At 43.1% G+C, this 19,327-nt stretch overlaps 1 protein-coding gene and 1 pseudogene across 2 annotated transcripts in view; one reads left to right on the forward strand and one right to left on the reverse strand.

Moving 5' to 3' along the window:
• Positions 1-3,356, forward strand: part of LOC103785383 (small ribosomal subunit protein eS7-like) — a 33,911-nt pseudogene extending 30,555 nt beyond the window's left edge.
• PLAC1 (placenta enriched 1) overlaps positions 1-19,327 on the reverse strand; it is a 167,971-nt gene that overhangs the window by 83,029 nt on the left and 65,615 nt on the right. The window contains exon 1 of one of the 2 annotated variants that reach the window (XM_024927235.4): positions 9,504-9,647. The exons of the other annotated variant lie outside the window; for it this stretch is intronic. The gene's annotated coding sequence lies outside the window, so the exon portion shown is untranslated. Of the gene's footprint in view, positions 1-9,503; positions 9,648-19,327 lie in introns of those variants that run through there. 2 annotated transcript variants of the gene reach the window in all.

Genomic DNA, 19,327 nt, shown 5'->3' on the forward strand with positions numbered 1-19,327 from the left:
TCTACTGCTTAAGCTAAGAGAAAAGTGAGGCAGGACCACACTCACCCAGATAGTGAGAATCGATGGTTCAACATGAATTTTGTGGGCCAGTTTGTTAAATATAGCCATTGTTAAAAGTGAAATGATCTAAACTTACAATTAGGTTATATTAAAGACAAAGCAGGCTGGGCGCAGTGGCTCACGTCTGTAATCCCAGAACTTTGGGAGGCCAAGGTAGGCGGATCATGAGGTCAGGAGTTTGAGACCAGCCTGGCCAACATAGTGAAGCCCCATCTCTACTAAAAATACAAAAAATTAGCAGGGCGTGGTGGCGGGTGCCTGTAATCCCAGCTACTCAGGAGGTTGAGGCAGGAGAATCACTTGAACCTGGGAGGTGGAGGTTGCAGTGAGCAGAGATAGTGCCACTGCACTCCAGCCCAGGTGACAGTGGGAGACTCCATCTCAAAAAAAAAAAAAAAAAAGACAAAGCTAATGAATACTCAAAACTCATCACTTCCTAATTATTTTACTACACTTACTGTTACCTATGCTTTTGAGGTTATTTACATCTATTGTATCTGTATGGTGGAAATACGCTATGATGCCTTGCTGTTGCACATGTATTCCGGACTCCTTGTTCAGTGATGTCATGTCGGGAGCTTGAAATTGGCCATGGTGGGAGCATTTACACCATGGAAATCAGCAAACACTATAAACCAGCATTCCCCTCCCTGCTCAACTGAGGGAGGCCAGCACGCCACTGACTATACTATAATGTAAGTCACCACTTCCTTGGAAGCTATACTTCCAGCAACCTCAACCATGTGGAATGAAGAGGAAATACATCCAAATGGCCAACCATTATCACAAAACACATCCACTTTATACTCCGTGGGAGAGAAAAGCCACTGTAAGGCCCTAGCCTAGGCAAACATGTGTTAAATAACATGGCAGATAAGAAGTGCTGGGCCTCAGAAAATGGTAACCCAAACGATGGCGCTTTGGCATGCTGAGTACTTTGAACTAAAGGAGACTGGAAGGTCTCAGAAGCCACCTCAGAAGCAAAGTCTCTCTCTGACCTTCTCCTACCCTCCTGTCTCCCGCCCCGGGGGGAATCACAGAAACTAGAACCTCTCTCCCCCAAGGCAACCCATACAATCTAGAAAGGTCACTTCTCCCTTGTAGACCCTCATGCCAGAGAGTTCCTGCCCTATACCCTGGAGGAAGGAATGCTACACAGAAAAGCCAAGAAGAATCTAAACAGACAGGCCTTACTGGGTACCCTCTGCCTTCAGTCTATTACCATTAGATCATACCCTTTATCCAATCACATTTCTAAACATTCTTTATAGAACCTAAGCATAAAAATACTCAATTTTCCCTGGGTCTTTGGGTCTTCATTTCTGAAATTTCCCATGTCATGTAAAACTTTGATTAAATAAATTTGTTAAATGCTTTTCTCTTGTTAACTGTCTTTTGTTATAGGAGTGTCGGCCATGACCCTTATGATGGGTTAGGAAAGAGATCACATCTTTCTGCTCCTACAGAAACAACACGGTGACAGCAGCACGGAGAGACAGCTGACACTGGGAAGTCTCGGCACCACAATCTGGAGCCTTTTATTACAAGGGTAAACAACCCGACTTATTCCCGAGACCCTCAAAGACCTCACTGCATCACAGCCCAGCACAGTTTAGGAAGTGGAAGTGTTCATTCTCTGACCCCCTCAAAATGGGCCAAATTATAGGCAGAACAAGTTCCATAAGAAGGCTCCAGGTCTGTCGTGTCCACAGCACCCAACACAGTGCTTAGTGCACAGAAGGCCCTGAATAAACAAATATCTATTTAAATAATGAAACCAATATTCACAAGCAAACTCCTTGCCTCTTTTACCACTGTTTCCAGAAAAAAGACTCAGGATGTTTAGTTTCAGAAAGCAGTGGAGTGTGAATACATTTCAAAAGCTATCTATCCCAAACTGTGAGACTTGGGCTTCTTCCTAAGCCAGCACTCAGCAAGGAGAAGGCCACGTTCAGTTTGAACACTAGGATCACGAAGCCCAACGGCAAGAAGCCAGACAAGTTCAAGTTCGGCATCTCCCAGGCTCTTCTGGAGCCAAAGATGAACGTGGACCTCAAGGCTCAGCTCAGGGAGCTGAATATCACAGCAGCCAAGGAAACTGAAGTTGGTGGTAGTCAGAAAGCTATCATAATCTTTGTTCCTGTTTCTCGACTGAAATCTTCCCAGAAAATCCAAGTCTGGCTAGTACGTGAATTGGAGAAAAAGTTCAGTGAGAAGCATGTTGTCTTTATTGCTCAGAGGAGAATTCTGCCTAAGCCAACTTGAAAAAGCCATACAAAAAATAAGCAAAAGCATCACAGGAGCTGTACTCTGATAGCTGCGTACCATGCGATCTTGAGGACTTGGTCTTTCCAAGTGAAATTGTGGGCAAGAGAATCCACTTGAAACTGGATGGCAGCTGCCTTGCAAAGGTTCATTTGGACAAAGCACAGCAGAACAATGTGGCACACAAGGTTGAAACTTTTCTGGTGTCTTTAAGAAGCTCATAGGTAACGAAGTTAATTTTGAATTCCCAGAGTTTCACTTGTAAACAAAAATGACTAAATAAGGTAATATTCACAGTAAAAACAAACAAATAAACAAATAAAAACAACAAAAAATGAAACTGAGTTCCAAAAGGATTGATACCCAAAGGGGCCAAATGTCTACTCTTGGATAAATCTTTGGTATGAGAACTCTAATGCCCTAATGATGTCTGATAAACAGGAAATGACTTTATCAAGATGCGGAGCTGACTGTCAGCGCCATGGGTTCTCCCAACCGTCCCTACTCCAAACATCTCTGGCGTCCCTCTTCTCTCCCTTCTGTGCCTGTTCCCTTCACTTTCTAGTCTCTCACCCCCTCACCTTTTCCCCCCTTTCTTCCTCTGTCCTCCTCATGCCCTCGGCCTGCCAGTCATCCCCCACCTGGCCCCAATCACCCACCAGGCCAAGTCCTGCCTGAGACCCTCAGGCTGGAGAGATTGCTTCCCCCATACCCAGACAAAATGTGTTCAGTAGACAAATGCGTTGTCTCCAGCCTTTACAAAGGAAGCTCACCTAGAGCCAAATACTTTCCTTTTCTCATTTCTTAATTTCTACGGGGGGAGGAGGGTATCGTGTGGGTGTGTGTATGAGTATCCCAGACGACTGTGCTGTATCCAAAGTACCTTTTATCCCTGTGTGTCCTTGCAGCCTACTTTGGCCTATCTAAAGTTTATAGTATTGCAGCAGAGGAACGTGAGCCTATTTCCTGATTTTAATTAAGCCTTTTTGGGTTACAGTGACCCAGAGGCAAATATCTAGTTAGTTCAGGCAGACTCGGAAAAGAGCTTAGGCTGGAATTGCTGGGTGAACTGAAGGTTTTCCTCAGAAAACACCCACGTTGGCAAGTCACGTGGCTCAAATAGGATGGATAGTTGGTAGGCTGCCCTTTTCTTCTCTGGCGGCATGGTCAGTAATCTGACTATTGGTCTTCACGGACATTTTGGGGTCCTTCTAGAGGATCTTGTGGTTTGCGGCCAACCCTAGTGAAGTTTGTTATTTCTGTTCTCTGGTTCTACAGGCAACTGCTCCCAGGTGAGTGGTGCGGCTGGCCCTTGGTCAGGTTGACTCCATAGCAGGGCTATCCTAGGAAACCTCATTTGAAGATAAACCTGTCACCACAGGGGTTGAATCAATAGGGAGAGAAAATTCAGAAGTGGGCTTGGGTGAGGAAAAGTAATCTGAAAGAGTCTAGCTGGCCAGCTGACTTCCAGAAACTCTGCTGGAGCAGAGCAGTGCTGGCCAAGTTACTTAATCTCTCTGTGCCTCAGTTTCCACATCTGTAAAATTGGTTAACAATAACATCTACCTCACAGTGCTGTGGTGAGGATTAAATAAATGATATATCCAATATGCTTACTCTAGCATCTGGCACATAATATGTTTTTAAAAGCATGGGCGGGGGTGGGGGCAGTTACAGAAAATCAAAACTGTGGATTTCTTAAGAGACATGGCAGAGCTGGAATAAACTGTCATGCAAAATCCTTGAGGCCTGATCCCCCAGATGTGAGGTCCGCGGCTGCTCTCTGCTACTGTGGTCCATCAGTCTGTGTCACTGCATAACAGCGCAGGTGGAAGTGTCCTTGGGCTAGCAGGCTCACTGAAAATTCAAAGCACATGCACTCAGCACAGTCATGGTAATAATAGTGGTAAGGAATTGGAAACTGTGGTGATGGCTTCCCGATTCCACAATCATTACAGTCCAGGTGTGCCTGTGGGGCCACATATGAGAAGAGTCCTGGCCCAGGCCCCTCATACACTCTCCCCAGGCCCTCTCCTCAGGCCTGATGGCTCATCTCTCTCATTCCTGAAGGTTCTACCAGTGGCTCAGGGGCCATGTTGGCAGGCCTGGGTCTTCTTGACACCCTTCCCTCTCCTAACCACCTGCTCACCCTCCAGGCTTACAACAAAAACCAGACACATCACTACCCACCCTTCTCCATTTGGTTTTTAACCTTAAGTGAAAAGCTGCTTGTCTTAAAAAAATTAGAGATCCTGTCTTTACCTCTGAGACACTTTGATTTAGAGAAGACAGGGGACGTCAGTGCTTCACACTGAAATGCGAACATTTCAGGCAGTGTGACAAGCCAATGCAGTCCTCTGCCATTGTGGGTCCCTAAAATGACATTGGGCCTTGCTCTACCTTGTCCCAATGCAGAGGGTGAGTTAGATGCAGAGCTGGGTTTTCTAGGACACCTGAAGAGACAAATATGAGGTCAGCATATGGCTTCATGGGTCTGTGGGCACACAAGGCCCCTCAGAGCTCCTGCTCTTGTCTCAGGATTGTTCTTAAAACATTGTGACTGGGAGTCCTAGGGCCGCTTCTAGTAGGAGTTCAATTCCACAGACCATTAAAAAAGTCATTTCTTAGAAATTCAAGTCCATATCAGGAATGATAAAAGGATGGCTGTCTCCCAAGGTCTGCAAGCTGTGTAGGATTTAGCTGCAAATAAATAAAATAAATAAAGGAATCCAGTCCCTTTTTGTTAATTGTGCCAGTGCTTTCATTTTTCAGGCAATTTCAGTTCAGTCCAGATCTGGTTTCTGGAGTCACATTTTTCCAATCATCCTTCCCATTTTCAAGGAGGAGTCTTATGTCCAAGTATGTGATTTGAATTTGCCCAGGTGCTGCCAGTTAGGGAGGGTTTTCATATTCAAAGCTGCACATGCTTTGGAAATGTGACCCCAATGATTGCAAGAGGAGGCAATCATCTCTGGAGGGGAGGGGTTGGGGGAGGAAGCTTGTATGGGAATTAGTGGGCTCCATCCTTGGACTTCAGCATTTCTCAGGCATCTTGCCTGCTCTGTCTATTCTCAGGCCTTTAACTAGCACCATTAGTGGAGCTTCCATCCCTCAGTGCAGTCCTGTCGCTGGAGCCCTAGACCTGGTTCTCCAACTGCGTATGGCAGCACTGCCCTAGCTGGAAAGCTTGTTAGACAAATACCCAAATGATTCTTACGATCAGGCAAGTTCAGGAAGCCTAGGCAATGTTTTTTCTACCCAGATGTTCCACCATCTCCCAAAGCACAATATGATTAAAACCATACTCATTCCTAAAAGCAATTCATCCTAAAAACTGTATGAAAGAATGAGACATAACTGTACTGAAAGAATGAGACAGATCTACACGTGGTTATATGGAACAGTCAGGGTGTGCCTGTGAGGTTCAGATGAGAAGAGTCCTAGCCCAGGCCCCTCATGCACTTGCTGACTTCACCTCTCCCCAAGCCCAATGGCTCACCTCTCTCATTCCTGAAGGTTCCACCAGTGGCTCAGAGGCCATATTGGCAGACCTAGGCCTTCTTAACACCTCCAAGAAGGCTCCTGAAGTGAAACAAAAAAGCAGGCTGCTGCCATTACAGTGGAAGCTCGCTTAGCTGACGTCTGTGGGGCCAACTCTCACAATTAAAGGATGCTTTCCATTTCCTGTGTAAAATGCACTGATTGCTACCCACAGTATTCTGGATGCACTTGGTCACCACTCCCTAGTGGGTCCAAGCACTTCCACTTTTACTGATTTTTAATTAACTAACTACTCTCCCAGTTGAATAGATAAGAGAGTCTACTTGTAGCTAACAAAAAGATGCATAGCATGAACCTATCTATTTATTAACAGAATTTACAAACACATACATAGGCTTGTAAAATGCAGATAAAATTTCAAGAAATGTGGCCAGTGGTTACTTCTGGGAAGGAGTATTGGGTGTCTGGGGCAGAAAGGTTCCCCCCATACCCTTTTTCACTGTTGTTGTTGTTGTTTTTTACAATGTTCATGCATTATTTTTTCCTGAATTTTATTTTGAAAAAATTCAAACGTACAAATAGATCAAAGAAGTAGAACAATGAACATACATATAACCACCAAGATTCCACAATTAACATTTCAACATAGTTGCTGTGTAGTTCTGTTTCTATCAGTCAATCTATTTACACACACACACACACACACACACATATATATTTGAAGGTCACAGGCATCATAACACATTCCCACTAAATTCTTCAGAATGACTCTTTAAAGAATAAGAAGATTCTCCCTCCTAACCACAATATATTATCACAGCTAAGAAAATAAACAATAATTCCTAATATAATCTAATTTCCAATCCATATTCAAATTGCCCCAATATTCCCCAAATGTCTTTCATAGCTTTGTAAAATCCAGAATCCAAAACCAAGGTTTGTGTATTGCATCTACTTATGTCCCTTTAGTGTCGTTTAATCTAGAACAGTGCATGCTCCTAATTTTTGTGTGTGACACTGAATTTTTGAAGAGTTCAGGCTAGTTGTCTTGTAGAATATCTCATATTCTGAATTTGTCTGTTTTCTTATGGTATGTGTGTTTTTTAAAAAATAAAAAGATTTAATAGCAATAATAATAAAAGAAACCAGGCTCTGTTTTATATAAACAGCAACCTTAAAATGAGTATGCTATCCCAATATGCCTAGTAGCAGCATTGCCCAGTCTTCTGGTTCCCATATCAGATCCTTTAATCATCCCGCTGTCCTTTTTTCTCCTTATTCAGCCAGTTCCCAAGTCTGTGAATTTGCCCTTTGACATGCCTAATGGCTTAATGCCTTCTCTAGTCCCACCATGCCCCTACCCTGGATCAGGCCTTCAATACCTCAGCCCTAAAGTATTGCAACTGCCTCCTAATTGACCCCTCTAGTGCCAGAATCGTCCCCTGAACACCTGCTGCACTGTGAATATAGAAAACACACTGCCTTTTCTACGTCACTCCTATCTGGAAAACCATCAATGGCTATTTCCTATTTCTCATCTTTCTTCAGTCAGAGCCAGCTTTGAACGTAGCCTTCAACACCAGACAGACACCGATCTCTACCTAAATCCTAGTGCTGCCATTACTTGCTGAGTGGCCTTAGAGAAGTCACCAGGCTTATCTGGCCTTCCATTTTCTTATCTGTAAATTGGAAATAACAGTTGTGCCTACCTCTCAAGTTTGACCAGCATTTGCCCACAGAGCTCCCACCTTTTCTAGGGGTCACTCCAAGCCTCATCCTTTCTTTAAGTCTCAGCTGAAGCCTTGCCTCCTCCAGGAGGACTTCTTATTCACAGCAGCACCCCCTCTCTGAATTTCCATAGCACTTGTGGTCTATAGGGAATAATTTAGCAGATACTAGTCTTATTGCCCACTCATATTTACATTTTCCTCTTTTTTTCTTTTCTTTTTTGAGATGCGGTTGTGCTCTGTCCCCCAGGCTGGAGTGCAGTGGAGTGATGATGGCTCACTGCAGCTTCGATCTCCTGGGCTCAAGTGATCCTCCCATCTCAGCCTCCTGAGTAGCTAGGACCACAGGTGTGCCCCACCAAGCCTGGATATTTTATTTTTAGTTTTTGTAGAGACGGTGTCTCCCTACATTGCTCAGGCTGGTCTTGAACTCCTGGGCTTAAGTAATCCTCCTGCCTCGGCTTCCCGAAGTGTTGGGATTACAGAAATGAACCACCATGCCCAGCCTTTTTTTTTTTTTCTTTTTTAACATTTGTAGACATTTTCAACTTATCTGCTCATTTGGATGGCCAGGGCCCCTTGAGAGCAGGAGTAGATCTACCCATTGTTTCTCCTAGAGCCTCTTAGAGAGCTAGTGCTATGCTGAGCATCCAGCAGCTCCAAGCTGTCACTTGACCGTGAGAAGATGCTTTGTTCATCTTTAGAGTCCTCCTTTAACTCTGATTGTCTCTAACTCCAGTGAGACAGGAAGGACCAAGGGTTGCGACCATCATCCAAATAATCATAGTAATTCCACCTATTTATAGAGCACCAATTATGTATCCAGCACCTGGAATATACGGATGCTCCTTGACTTATGATGGGGCTATGTCCCAATAAAACCATCACAAATCAAAAATATCATAAATCAAAAATGCATTCAGTACCCTAATAAGCCCGTCATAATGTCAAAAAATTGCAAGCCAAACCATTGCAAGTTGGGGACTGTCTGTATATTCTATTTGATGCCAATTAAGCAGATAAAGAAACAGAAGATCAGAGAGGATAAGCAACTTGCCCAGGGTCACTCAGCTATTAACTGCTGAAGCTGGAACTTGAACCCAAGTTTGTTTAAATACAGAGCCCATATTTGTTCCCTGCTGCCTCTGTAGTAACAGTGATCAGTATATTGATAGAAAGAAGGACAAGTTATTAGAGCTGCTGGGATTAGAATGCAATTTATTCTAGTACTCTTTTTATAAATGAGAATGTCCACCCTGAGAGTAACATTGTGCTACCAGTGGTGGTGTAGTTTCTGTGAATCTGTTTCCTCTCAGAATCAAGGTCCAGAGACATGCCTCTCTGTGGTCATGGGAGAGAATGAGACAAAGCAGCTCACAATGGATTTAGGGTCCCTGTCTCTTTCTCAAAGAATCTGAAACTGACATCTGGGTTAATAGGAACACACAGCTAAAAGCAATGATAAAGATAAGTAGGAGAGTAAAGGAAGAGAGAATGATGAGATGGCAAGTAAACAGGGGAAAGAATAGGCAGTTAGACTGGGAAATATGTGTAGGGGAATCCCACATGAATCCCTAAAAAATACCCTGTGCAGTTGGGGAGTGGTGCATGTGTGAGTGTGTGTGTGTGTGAATGTATGATATTTATTTTAGATCTATGTGTGTGTGTGTTCAATCTTTAGATTTAAATAAAGAACAGACCAAATTCAGAGTCTAACTGCCTCCTTCTCAGCAGCCACTTCATCACCCCCATGTCACATTTCCCAGCTGGAGGGCAATAATTGCATGGCCAGATCTGGCCCCATCTGGGAAACACCAGGGTCTTCCTGAATCGTCATACACCATGCTGGCTGCCAAGGCATAAGGTGACCTAAGCGAAGCTTTCACACAGGCCATGTGCACAGTCATAAAATCTCGAGAGAATGTGGCAACAGAGACAGACTTGACTTACCTGCCAAATTTCCAAAGGGAAGAAGGAACTGGCTGTGTCTGTATTTGCCCCCAGGATTGGAAAAATGTATCTCAGTCACTGGAACTGAAGAGGGGTGGCCTTTACCTTCATAGGAGAGTCACTCTTTATACAAATCCTTCTGATGGCCTGATATATGTGTGTGTCTTTATATAAATAGAGCTATATACTGACTTTGCCAGATTGCATCAGCTACCTGCTTAACATTTTACTCTGGTGCTTTCGAAACAACACTCTGAAAGTCAGAATAATATGTGGCCTCTGCAGCATTTCCCAGTTTGGCATTTTGTTTACAGAGTAAAAGAAAGGTACTCACCCTTGAGATCATCAGTGATTAAATGATACCTACTGTCATGTGTTAGAAGCCATGTCACCTTGACAGAACTCATTCACAGGAAGAAGGGCGGGGAGGAGGGTTACAACATGGTCGTGGTAATTCTTAGAGAAATCAAGCAGTGAGCTGGCCACTTGTGGTGCTTGCTGTTGCCAAGGCAGTCTTTCATGTCTTTATTCAGTAAACACATATCAGGCATAGGGAATACAAAAACAAATAATATATGTCCCTTCCCACCAGGAATCCAGCCTTTGTCCCCAGTTCTCTCAAGGAGCCCACTGCCAAATGAGAGGTAAGCCTCTTCAGGAAGAATGCTCAGGGAGAATGAGAACACATGGACCCAGGGAGGGGAAAACACACACTGTGGCCTCTTGGGGGGCTGTGGCGGGTGGAAAGCATCAGGAAAAATAGCTGATGCATGCTGGGCTTAATATGTAGGTGATGGGTTGATCGATGCAGCAAACCACCATGGCACATGTTTACTTACATAACAAACCTGCACATCCTGCACATGTACCCCGGAACTTAAAATTTAAAAAAAAAAGAAAGAATTTTTAGGGATTACTGGTCAGTATGGTTGCCTGAGCTGTTGCAGGAAGCTCCTCCCCTGCTCAAAACACATTGTTTTTTGAAAAATTTAAATATGTTGTAGAGAGCAAAAGCAAAAATAAACATATTCTAGTGCCAGAAATGAGGAGGGAGCTCAAAGCCACAGCAGCAACTACACAGCCCACAGAAGAACCAAAGGTGGTCACATATCCTGGGTGAAGGGTTTGAATGGCAGGGTGGGAACGGGAGTGGAATCTGAGCTCCTATGGAAAGTCAGCAGTGGTAAGTGCTGGCCCATAAGTGGGGATGGGGGAAAAAACACAGTTCAGAAGTGTACTGGCCACTTTGAGCTGAGAGTAGGCAGTCACATAACCCAAAGTACATAAGACTCCAAGGTAAAACAATTCCTGCCAAATAACAGTAATAACACTAGCCAAGTGCTTAATTATGTGCCAGATGCTGTCCTAAGTGCTTGGCTTATATTATTTAGGTTGATGCAAAAGTAATTGCGGTTTTTGCCGTTGAAATTAGTGGCAAAAACTGCAATCATTTTCCACCGACCTAATAACTCATTTGTAGAACAGCCCTGATTTCCAGATACTGAAACTGAAGAACAGAGAGATTAAATAACTTACCTAAGGTCACACAGGTACTAAGTGGCAGAGCCAGAATTCAAACCCAGGTGGTATATAGCACATGAATCTGTGTTTGTATCTATGACTCAGGATGAATGCATAGCTAGAACTTACTAAGTCCGTGAGGAAATAAACCACCATAAGACCAGTGCAACCAATGGAAGAATTCATACCTTAAGAACCACAGCTAATAGGAAAATCTAAAAGGGATTTTAAAATAAGTATGCTGAAAATGTTCAAAGATTTTTTTTTTTTTTTTGAGACAGAGTATTGCTCTATCACCCAGGCTGGAGTGCAATGGTGCGATCTCAGCTCACTGCAACCTCCGCCTCCTGGGTTCAAGCAATTCTTCTGCCTCAGCCTCCTGAGTAGCTGGGATTACAGGTGCCTGCCATCATGCCCGGCTAATTTTTGTATTTTTTAGTAGAGATAGGATTTCATCATGTTGGCCAGGCTGGTCTTGAACTCCTGACCTCAGGTGATCCACCCGCCTCAGCCTCCCAAAGTGCTGGGATTACAGGCGTGAGCCACCGTGCCTGGCCGAAAGAGGTTTTAAAAAGGAATAGAAACTAGAAGGCAAGAATAGAATAGTTTGAAAAATACAGGTGAATGCAAAAAAGAACCGAAATATAGGCATTGCAATGGAAAAAAGAACACTCAACAGAGGGATTAAACAACAAACTAAACACAGTTGATGAGAGAATGAGTGAACCAGAAGATAGAGCTGAGGAAATTATCCAGATGCAGAGCAGAGGAATAAAGAGATGAAAAATAAGAAAGGAAAGCTAAGCTACATGGAGGACAGAATGAGAAGTTCCAGTAAGTGTCCAGTTGGAGTTCCAGAAGGAGGGAAGAGAGAGAATGAGAAGAGGCAGTATTTGAAAGATAGCAGAGGATATTTTCTGGAGTTGTGGGAAACCATGAGTCCTCTAACTTCCTGTCTTAGTATCAGCCTCTGGAGCCTGCAGGTCTGTAGCTAGTCCTCATGAGAGGAGTCAGCCTCTTAGCTCTGCCACTGCTGTGATAATAGCTCAAGAGCACCAAGTTGTTTATATAAACCAATGTTTCTCAATGTTGTTTTAAAAAAATTATCATCCCCTTCATCCCAGGAGCCTTTTTAGACGTCTTTTTTTTTCTAATTTCTCCCCCCATTAAATTTTAATACCAAAGAGATGCTGTGCATCTGTGTATGTATTGTATGTGTACCTGTGCTTTGGGCAAGCATCCTATAGGATGTCCCCATCACCTGGAAGGAAGGGTGTTCTACTTCTTTTTGCCTCTTCCTTGGCATGGCTTTCTACTCATTCTTCAGGTGTCAGGTTAAATGCCACATCCTGAACCTCCCAGAATAGATCAGGCCGCTATGTTATATGCTCTCCTTTAAGGTACTAATGTAAAGTATAAGTAAATAATGATCTGCGTAATTACTTATTCATCAGGGGCCATGTCTCTCTTGCGTTCTGCTGTGTCCCTGGGGCTCAGCACACTGGCGGGCAGTTGGTAGATGCTCAAATAGCTGAATAAATGAATGAGCACCATGAGTGGCATTACCTGAGCAGATGAGAGGAAAATCACAGCCCTGGGAGGAGCCTTGGAAAGCTATTTTAACTCTTCCCCAGTTTATGGGCAGAAGTATTGTGTAACTACTTCTGAAAGAGCAAAGTATGTGCTTTTCTTAAAACCACACTACAGTAGTTCCTTTTTCCTTTAAACAGTTTTCATTATTTGGAAGCAAAAGGTGGTCAGGAAGCAGTTGAGAATAGAGACAGACCTCTTTTTGAAAATACGTAAAAATAATATCTAAAATCATTTCCTATTTTAGAAGAGCCAGGGAAACTCCCAGCTTCAAAGAAACCCTGTAGTAAATTCTTTTGTTACAAGGAATAATGGACCAAATTGAGTGAAGATTCTCTTTTTACCTACTCCCCAACAAAAAAAGACAGGTTGAAATTTGTTACGGTCACAATGGTGTGCTCATACCAACTTACAAGAGACAAATTAATTTTGAGAGCTGAGTTGTTAAATTCAGCCATTATTAGAAATTAAATTATATAACCTTGCAATAAAATAAATTATATGAAAAACAAAGCTTGGCTAGGTGTGGTGGCTCATGCCTGTAATCCCAACACTTTAGGAGGCTGAGGTGGGAGGATCACTCAAGCTGAGGAGTTCCAGACCAGCCTGGGCAACATAGGGAGACCCTATCTCTACAAAACATAATTTTTAAAAAATTAGCTGGGTGTGGTGCCACACACCTGTGGTCCCAGCTGAGGCAGGAGGATCGTTTGAGCCCAGGAGGTCAAGGCTGCAGTGAGCTATGATCATGCCACTGCACTCCAGCCTGGGTGACAGAATGAGACCCTGTCTCAAAAAACAAAACCAAAAAAACCCACAAAGCTAATATATATGCGAAACTCATCCCTTTCTAATTATTTTACTACACTTTGCTATTATCCATGCTCTTGAGGTTACTTATATCTTTTATATCAGTATACTGGAAATACTATATAATGTTCTGCCACTGGACATCTCTTCCCAACTCCACATTCTGTGACATCAAGTTGTGTAGCCTGAAGTTGGCCATGGTAGGACTATTTATGTCAGGGAAACTAGCAAATGCTACAAAGCAGTGCTTAATCTATTGTTGTGTTGATTGTCTTGACCAAGAGTTGAGAACTTTCCCCACAGTCTGTTTTTGTGTAGCCCACAAGCAAAGGATGATTTTTACATTTTTAAAGGGTTGTAAAAAAAATGACTATGTGGCTACAAAGCCTGAAATGCTTAGCCAGGCGCAGTGGCTCATGCCTGTAATCCCAGCACTTTGGGAAGCTGAAGCAGGTGGATTGCTCGAGCCCAGGAGTTCGAGACTAGCCTGCTCAACATGATAAAACCTCATCTCTACAAAATAATAAAAAGTATCCACGCATAGTGGTGCACGACTGTAGTCCCAACTACTTGGGAGGCTGAGGCAGGAGAATTGCTTGAACTTGGGAGGCAGAGTTTGCAATGAGCCGAGATCATGCCACTACACTCCAGCCTTGGTGACAGAGCGAGATCCTGTCTCAAACAAACAAACAAAAAGCCTAAAATATTTACTATCTGGCTCTTTAACAAAATATGTTTGACGACCCCTGATCTAGGCTTAAGAAAGATGGAGGAAATGTTAATAGTGCAGCTGAAACTTAAAAATTGTGTTGTCTCAGTAGCTGTTACATTGTAAACAGCACAAAAAAGTTGAGGAAATATCCTTCCAGTATTTAAAGATGATTATCTGATTTAGTAAAGAAGTCATTTATGTCACTATGTGAATCAGAGAAATTTTGACATGCATTTTGTTGTTTTGCTTTTGTCTTAATCATAAATGTAAACCAATGTATCAACCAATACTTATGTCAGAACCATGCTTGTTTGTTAATTGCCACCTTAGGTTGGATATGGATACAAGAGTTAGGTAAAAATCAACTAAGGCATGAGTATGAATGTTAATTAGCTGTATGAAATTTACAAGAATGAATATTGTATATTTTATTATTTTTGGATCACGTGCCACACATTTAAAATAAAGATGTGTGTGTGTGTGCGCGCGCGCGTGCACGTGTGCACACGCGCAGATTGTTAAGCATTTACCAGGACACACTGGTAAGAAGGGGCATAGGTCTGAGAGGATTCTTTGAGTCTTTGAATAGGTTCATGGTTCCTTTTCTTCAGGGGTTCTGAGCAAAGTTCCTAACCTGAAAACAAACACACATCTGAGCCATCTTAAGGCATTTGAGTTACGGCTGCAAGTTCTAACCCTCTTCATTTGATCATGGTGATGGGGGAGGCTGTCTAGTCCTTGAGGCCTTCAGCTGCCTGGGAAAGTCTTCAGGAAAAGATAACATTTCACTTTGGTGACAAATTTGTTGATTTTACAGATAACATCCACATTTTGCCATCAAGGAGCATTCAACAAGGACATTGGTTTTTATGTTTTTCTCTAAACAGTCATTAGTACAAATTAATAAATCTTTTTGTTGAGGGAACATTGGGCTATATTTCATCTTTGCTCTGCTAACAGAAAAAAAAAAAGAAAAGAAATGTGTTTCCTTGGGTTCAGGATATAAAGAACAAGAGACTTTGAAGTTATATGGACCTGGCGTGTGCCTCTAAGTCATACCAAGGACACAGGACACTGGTTATGCGCATGAGCAGAGCACATGTGAATGCATCCTTGCTTTCTCTGGCAGTGGAATTTAGAAACCTCTAGAACAGAGGCTCTCAAACTTAAGGGTGCCTCAGAATCACCTGGAGGGCCTGTTAAAACACAGATGACTGGGTCCCACTCCCAGAGTTTCTTTCACTAGGTCCCTGGTGGGGGCCCCAATTTGCATTTCTAATCAGTACCCCGGAGATGCTAATGCTGATGCTGTTGGTCTGGGAGCCACACTTTGAGAACCAGCAGTCTAGAAAGAAAGCCCCAGTTTTTTACATGCCTGGTTTTGATTATATTCTGCCTTGAGACATTTCCTACAGGGTCACTTTGACAGCTTGTGGTCATCTAAGCAAGCTGGAAGATACCTTTCTCTCATAATTCACACAACTGCCAGGCAAAAAGCTTGGCTGCTCTGACTGCTCTGAGCCTGCACCACTTCAGCTTTGGGGAGCATCAGGTACATTCCCATCAGAAAGTCCTTTGGGGCCTGAGTTAGCATGTCAACTCCTGCAAAAGCAGAAGACACAGTGAACCTGGCTTCCTGACCTGGCTGTCCAGAAAGGGAGCCAGAGGCCCAGAAGATGCAGTGCAAGGTGATGTGCAGATGAGGACGTTGACATTTTGGCACTATTAAGCTTCAGGTTTTATCTGAGGGAAGGAGTGAAAGAGAGGTGAGAAGCACTATTTCCAAGAAGGTGGAAATGGTGGTGGAACTTCCTTTCTCCATGAGCCAGAGCAGGACCATAGAGAAGTAGAGCCAAGAGGGCTAGAGAATGCAATGCAATATCTAAAATGTCTCTACTGGGTATCTTTGGGAGGTGGGGCCATAGGAGATTTTTTTCTTTCTATTTTTCTGGATTTTCTAAATTTAAAAAACTTAACTTGTACATATGCTAATTAAAAATAAAAAACTCCCCGCTATATTTCCATTTGTAAAAATGCAGCCATAACATACATAGGTAGGTGCATAAAGTGTATTAACCTTAATTGCAAGCTTTGTGATTTTGGAGTGTGTGTGTGTGTGTGTGTGTGTGTGAGTGTGTTTGTGTGTGTGTGTTTGTGTGTATGTTTGTGTATGTGTGTTTGTGTGTGTGTGTGTGTGAGTGATATAACCAGAATCTAGATCAAGATAGAGAACATTTCCAGCTTCTCAGAAGGTTCCCTCATGCCCCTGGTCATTATCCCCTAAGGGTCACCACTGAGTCACTGGCCTTTATCATCACTCATTAGTTCTGTCTATTCTTGCACTTCAGAGAAATGGCATCATACAACATGTATTTTTTGTGTGTCTGGTTTCTTTAGCTCAATCTAATGCTGATGAGATTTACCCATTTTATTGCTGATTAGAATTCCATTGTATGGACCCAGCACAATGTATTTATCCATTCTTCTGTTGGTGGGCATTGAGACTATTTCTAGGTTTGGATTATAATGGGTACCTCTATTTCATTTAAAAGTTAGGATATAGCCATGGAAATGATAGATTCCCTAGTAGTAACAGCTCCCTTTGATGGAATGCCTCCTTTGTGGCAGGTATTTTACTTAGTTCTAATCTTTTTACCAACCCTGTGGGATGATGCCATTATTCCCCTGTCACAGGGGAGAAGACACAAGCTGAGAGACGACAGGTTGAGTTCTCTGTGAAGCAGATGCTCTGACAGGTGGGAGTGCAAGAGGTTTAGCGGGAAATACCTGTGAAAGAAAAGGGGAGAAAGCAGGACCAGGCAAGAGGAGCCCAGAGCATGATGCAGACCTGTTAAAGTCTGTGCCCAACAGGGAGCTCTGGAGCAAATACTGCCTTTTAGAGGAGTCTTCTGGGTGGTGGAAATGGGCCTTGTATCACCTCCTTCATCAGTCATTGGCTAGGGGCCACCTCAAGGACAGCATGACCTTGGCTCAAAAGCTGAGGCAGACCCTGAAGGAGCTAACAGCTGGAGACTGTCAAGTAACCACACTCCTTTCAGCTGGTCAGCGGGTTCTTTCTTTACAGGGGATCTAAGCAGTGCATCTCTGTGTCTGCCATAGCAAGCAAACGCAGAATCGGGGACTCAAACCCAGGCTGTCTGGTATCAAAGCTTGTCTCCTTTGCACTCTGCCATTCTGCCTTCCCTAACTCAGGAAACCTTATAGTCAAGAGGTCAAGAATCTCCTGAAGGCATGAGTCAGGATCGTCAGTTGCTAGGTAGGGCCAAAGCTAGTGGGAGGTCATGTTCCCTTTCTGTCCTGGGCAGTCTGCTGCAACTGTGAGGTGCTCACTTCCCAGCAAAAGCAGGAAGGACGTGTCCAGAATAAGTCCATTGCCAACTTGCTGGGGGACTGCCCAAAGTGTGAAGCTGTGTGACCGGCAAAGAAGATGCAAGCAAGAGCATTTTTCCTTCGAGAAAAAAAAAATGAAACCAAACCTCTCTGATTTCTGAAATTCTGGGCTCTAACTATAGCTTAAACCGAGAGTGGGCAGTCTTAGGAGGGTGAACATGGGATGAACTTCCCAGCTAAGGGCAAAGGAGAAAAGACTTTTCTTAAACTCACGACGGCATGCTCAGAAAGAGGAATGGAGGTCTACACTGAAGCCTAACTTTCCAGAGAAAGGAAGGTTGGTTCTGCAAACACGTGTAACTTTTCCACATGATCTCCTTCCAGGTTGAGTCATTAGACCTAATGTTGGTGACCACCATTTCCCTGGGCAATGATCCTTTCTCTACTGAGTGGATGGGGGGATAAGAGGCTTCGGGGCGTGCTAGGCTGAGACATTGGGACTATTGTAGGCCCTCCATATCTGATCATTCTTTTCTGTCAGTTAAAAATGTTGTGGACCAGAAATAAACCCTCACGTTTATGGTCAATTTACTTTCAACAAGGGCATCAAGACAATTCAATATGGGAAAGGATAGTCTTTTAAACAAATGGTGCTGGGACAACTGGATATCCACATGCAAAAGAATGGAACTGGACCTTTACCTTACACCATGTGCAAAAATTAAATAAAAGTATATCAAAGGTCAAAATGCAAGAGCCCAAACTGTAAAACTCTTAGAAATAAACATACGTGTAAATCTTAGATTTGACACCAAAAGCACAAGCAACCATGGAAAAAGTACATCTATTTTTTCTTTGATGAAATGGAGACTTCATGAAAATTAAAAGGCTTTCTGCTTCAAAGCACACAACCAAAAAAGTGAAGAGACCACCCATGGAATGAGAGAAAAATTTTGGAAATTATATATCTCATAAGAGACTTGTATCTAGATTACATGCAAAACACTTAAAACTCCGTAAAGCAAAAAGACAAATAACCCAATTAAAAATGATCAAAGGATCTGAACAGACTGTCTTCCAAAGAAGATACATGAATGGCCAATGGAGCACATAAAAATATGCTCGACATCAATAATTAGGGTAGTGCAATTCCAAGCTACAGTGAGGTACTACCTCACACCTATTAGGATGGCTGTAATAAAAAATACAATGCAAAATAACAACTGACGGTGAGAATGTGGAGAAATCAGAACCCTTATGCATTGCTGATGGGGTTGTAATATGCAGCTGCTTTGAAAAACAGTTTGGCAGTTCCTCAAAAAGTTAAACATGGACCAGGCACAGTGGCTCACACCTGTAATCCCAGCACTTTGAGAGGTCAAGGCAGTAAGATTACTTGAAGGCAGGAGTTTGAGATCCACCTGGGCTATGCAGGGAGACCCCCATCTCTATAAAAAAAAATTTTTTTTAAATAGCTGGGTGTGGTGGTGCATGCCTGTAGTCCCAGCTACTCAGGAGGCTGAGGCAGAAGGACTCTGGAGACTAGGAGTTTGAGGCTGCAGTGAGCCAAGGCCCCACCACTGCACTCTAGCCTAAGTGACAGAACAAGACCTTGTCTCAAAAAAAAAAAAAAGTTAACTGTGGAGTTACCCTATGATCCAGCAATTCCACTCCGAGGTACATACACATCCAGGAGAATTGAACATAGATCCACATAAACACTTGTACACGAATGTTCATAGCAGCAGTATTCACAATAGCCAAAAAGTGGAAACAACCCAAATGCCCATCAACAGACAAATGGATAAACAAAATGTGGTATAGTCATATTATTCAGCCA

This window comes from Pan paniscus, chromosome X (genome assembly GCF_029289425.2).
Source record: "Pan paniscus chromosome X, NHGRI_mPanPan1-v2.0_pri, whole genome shotgun sequence".
Classification (NCBI taxonomy): Eukaryota; Metazoa; Chordata; class Mammalia; order Primates; family Hominidae; genus Pan; species Pan paniscus.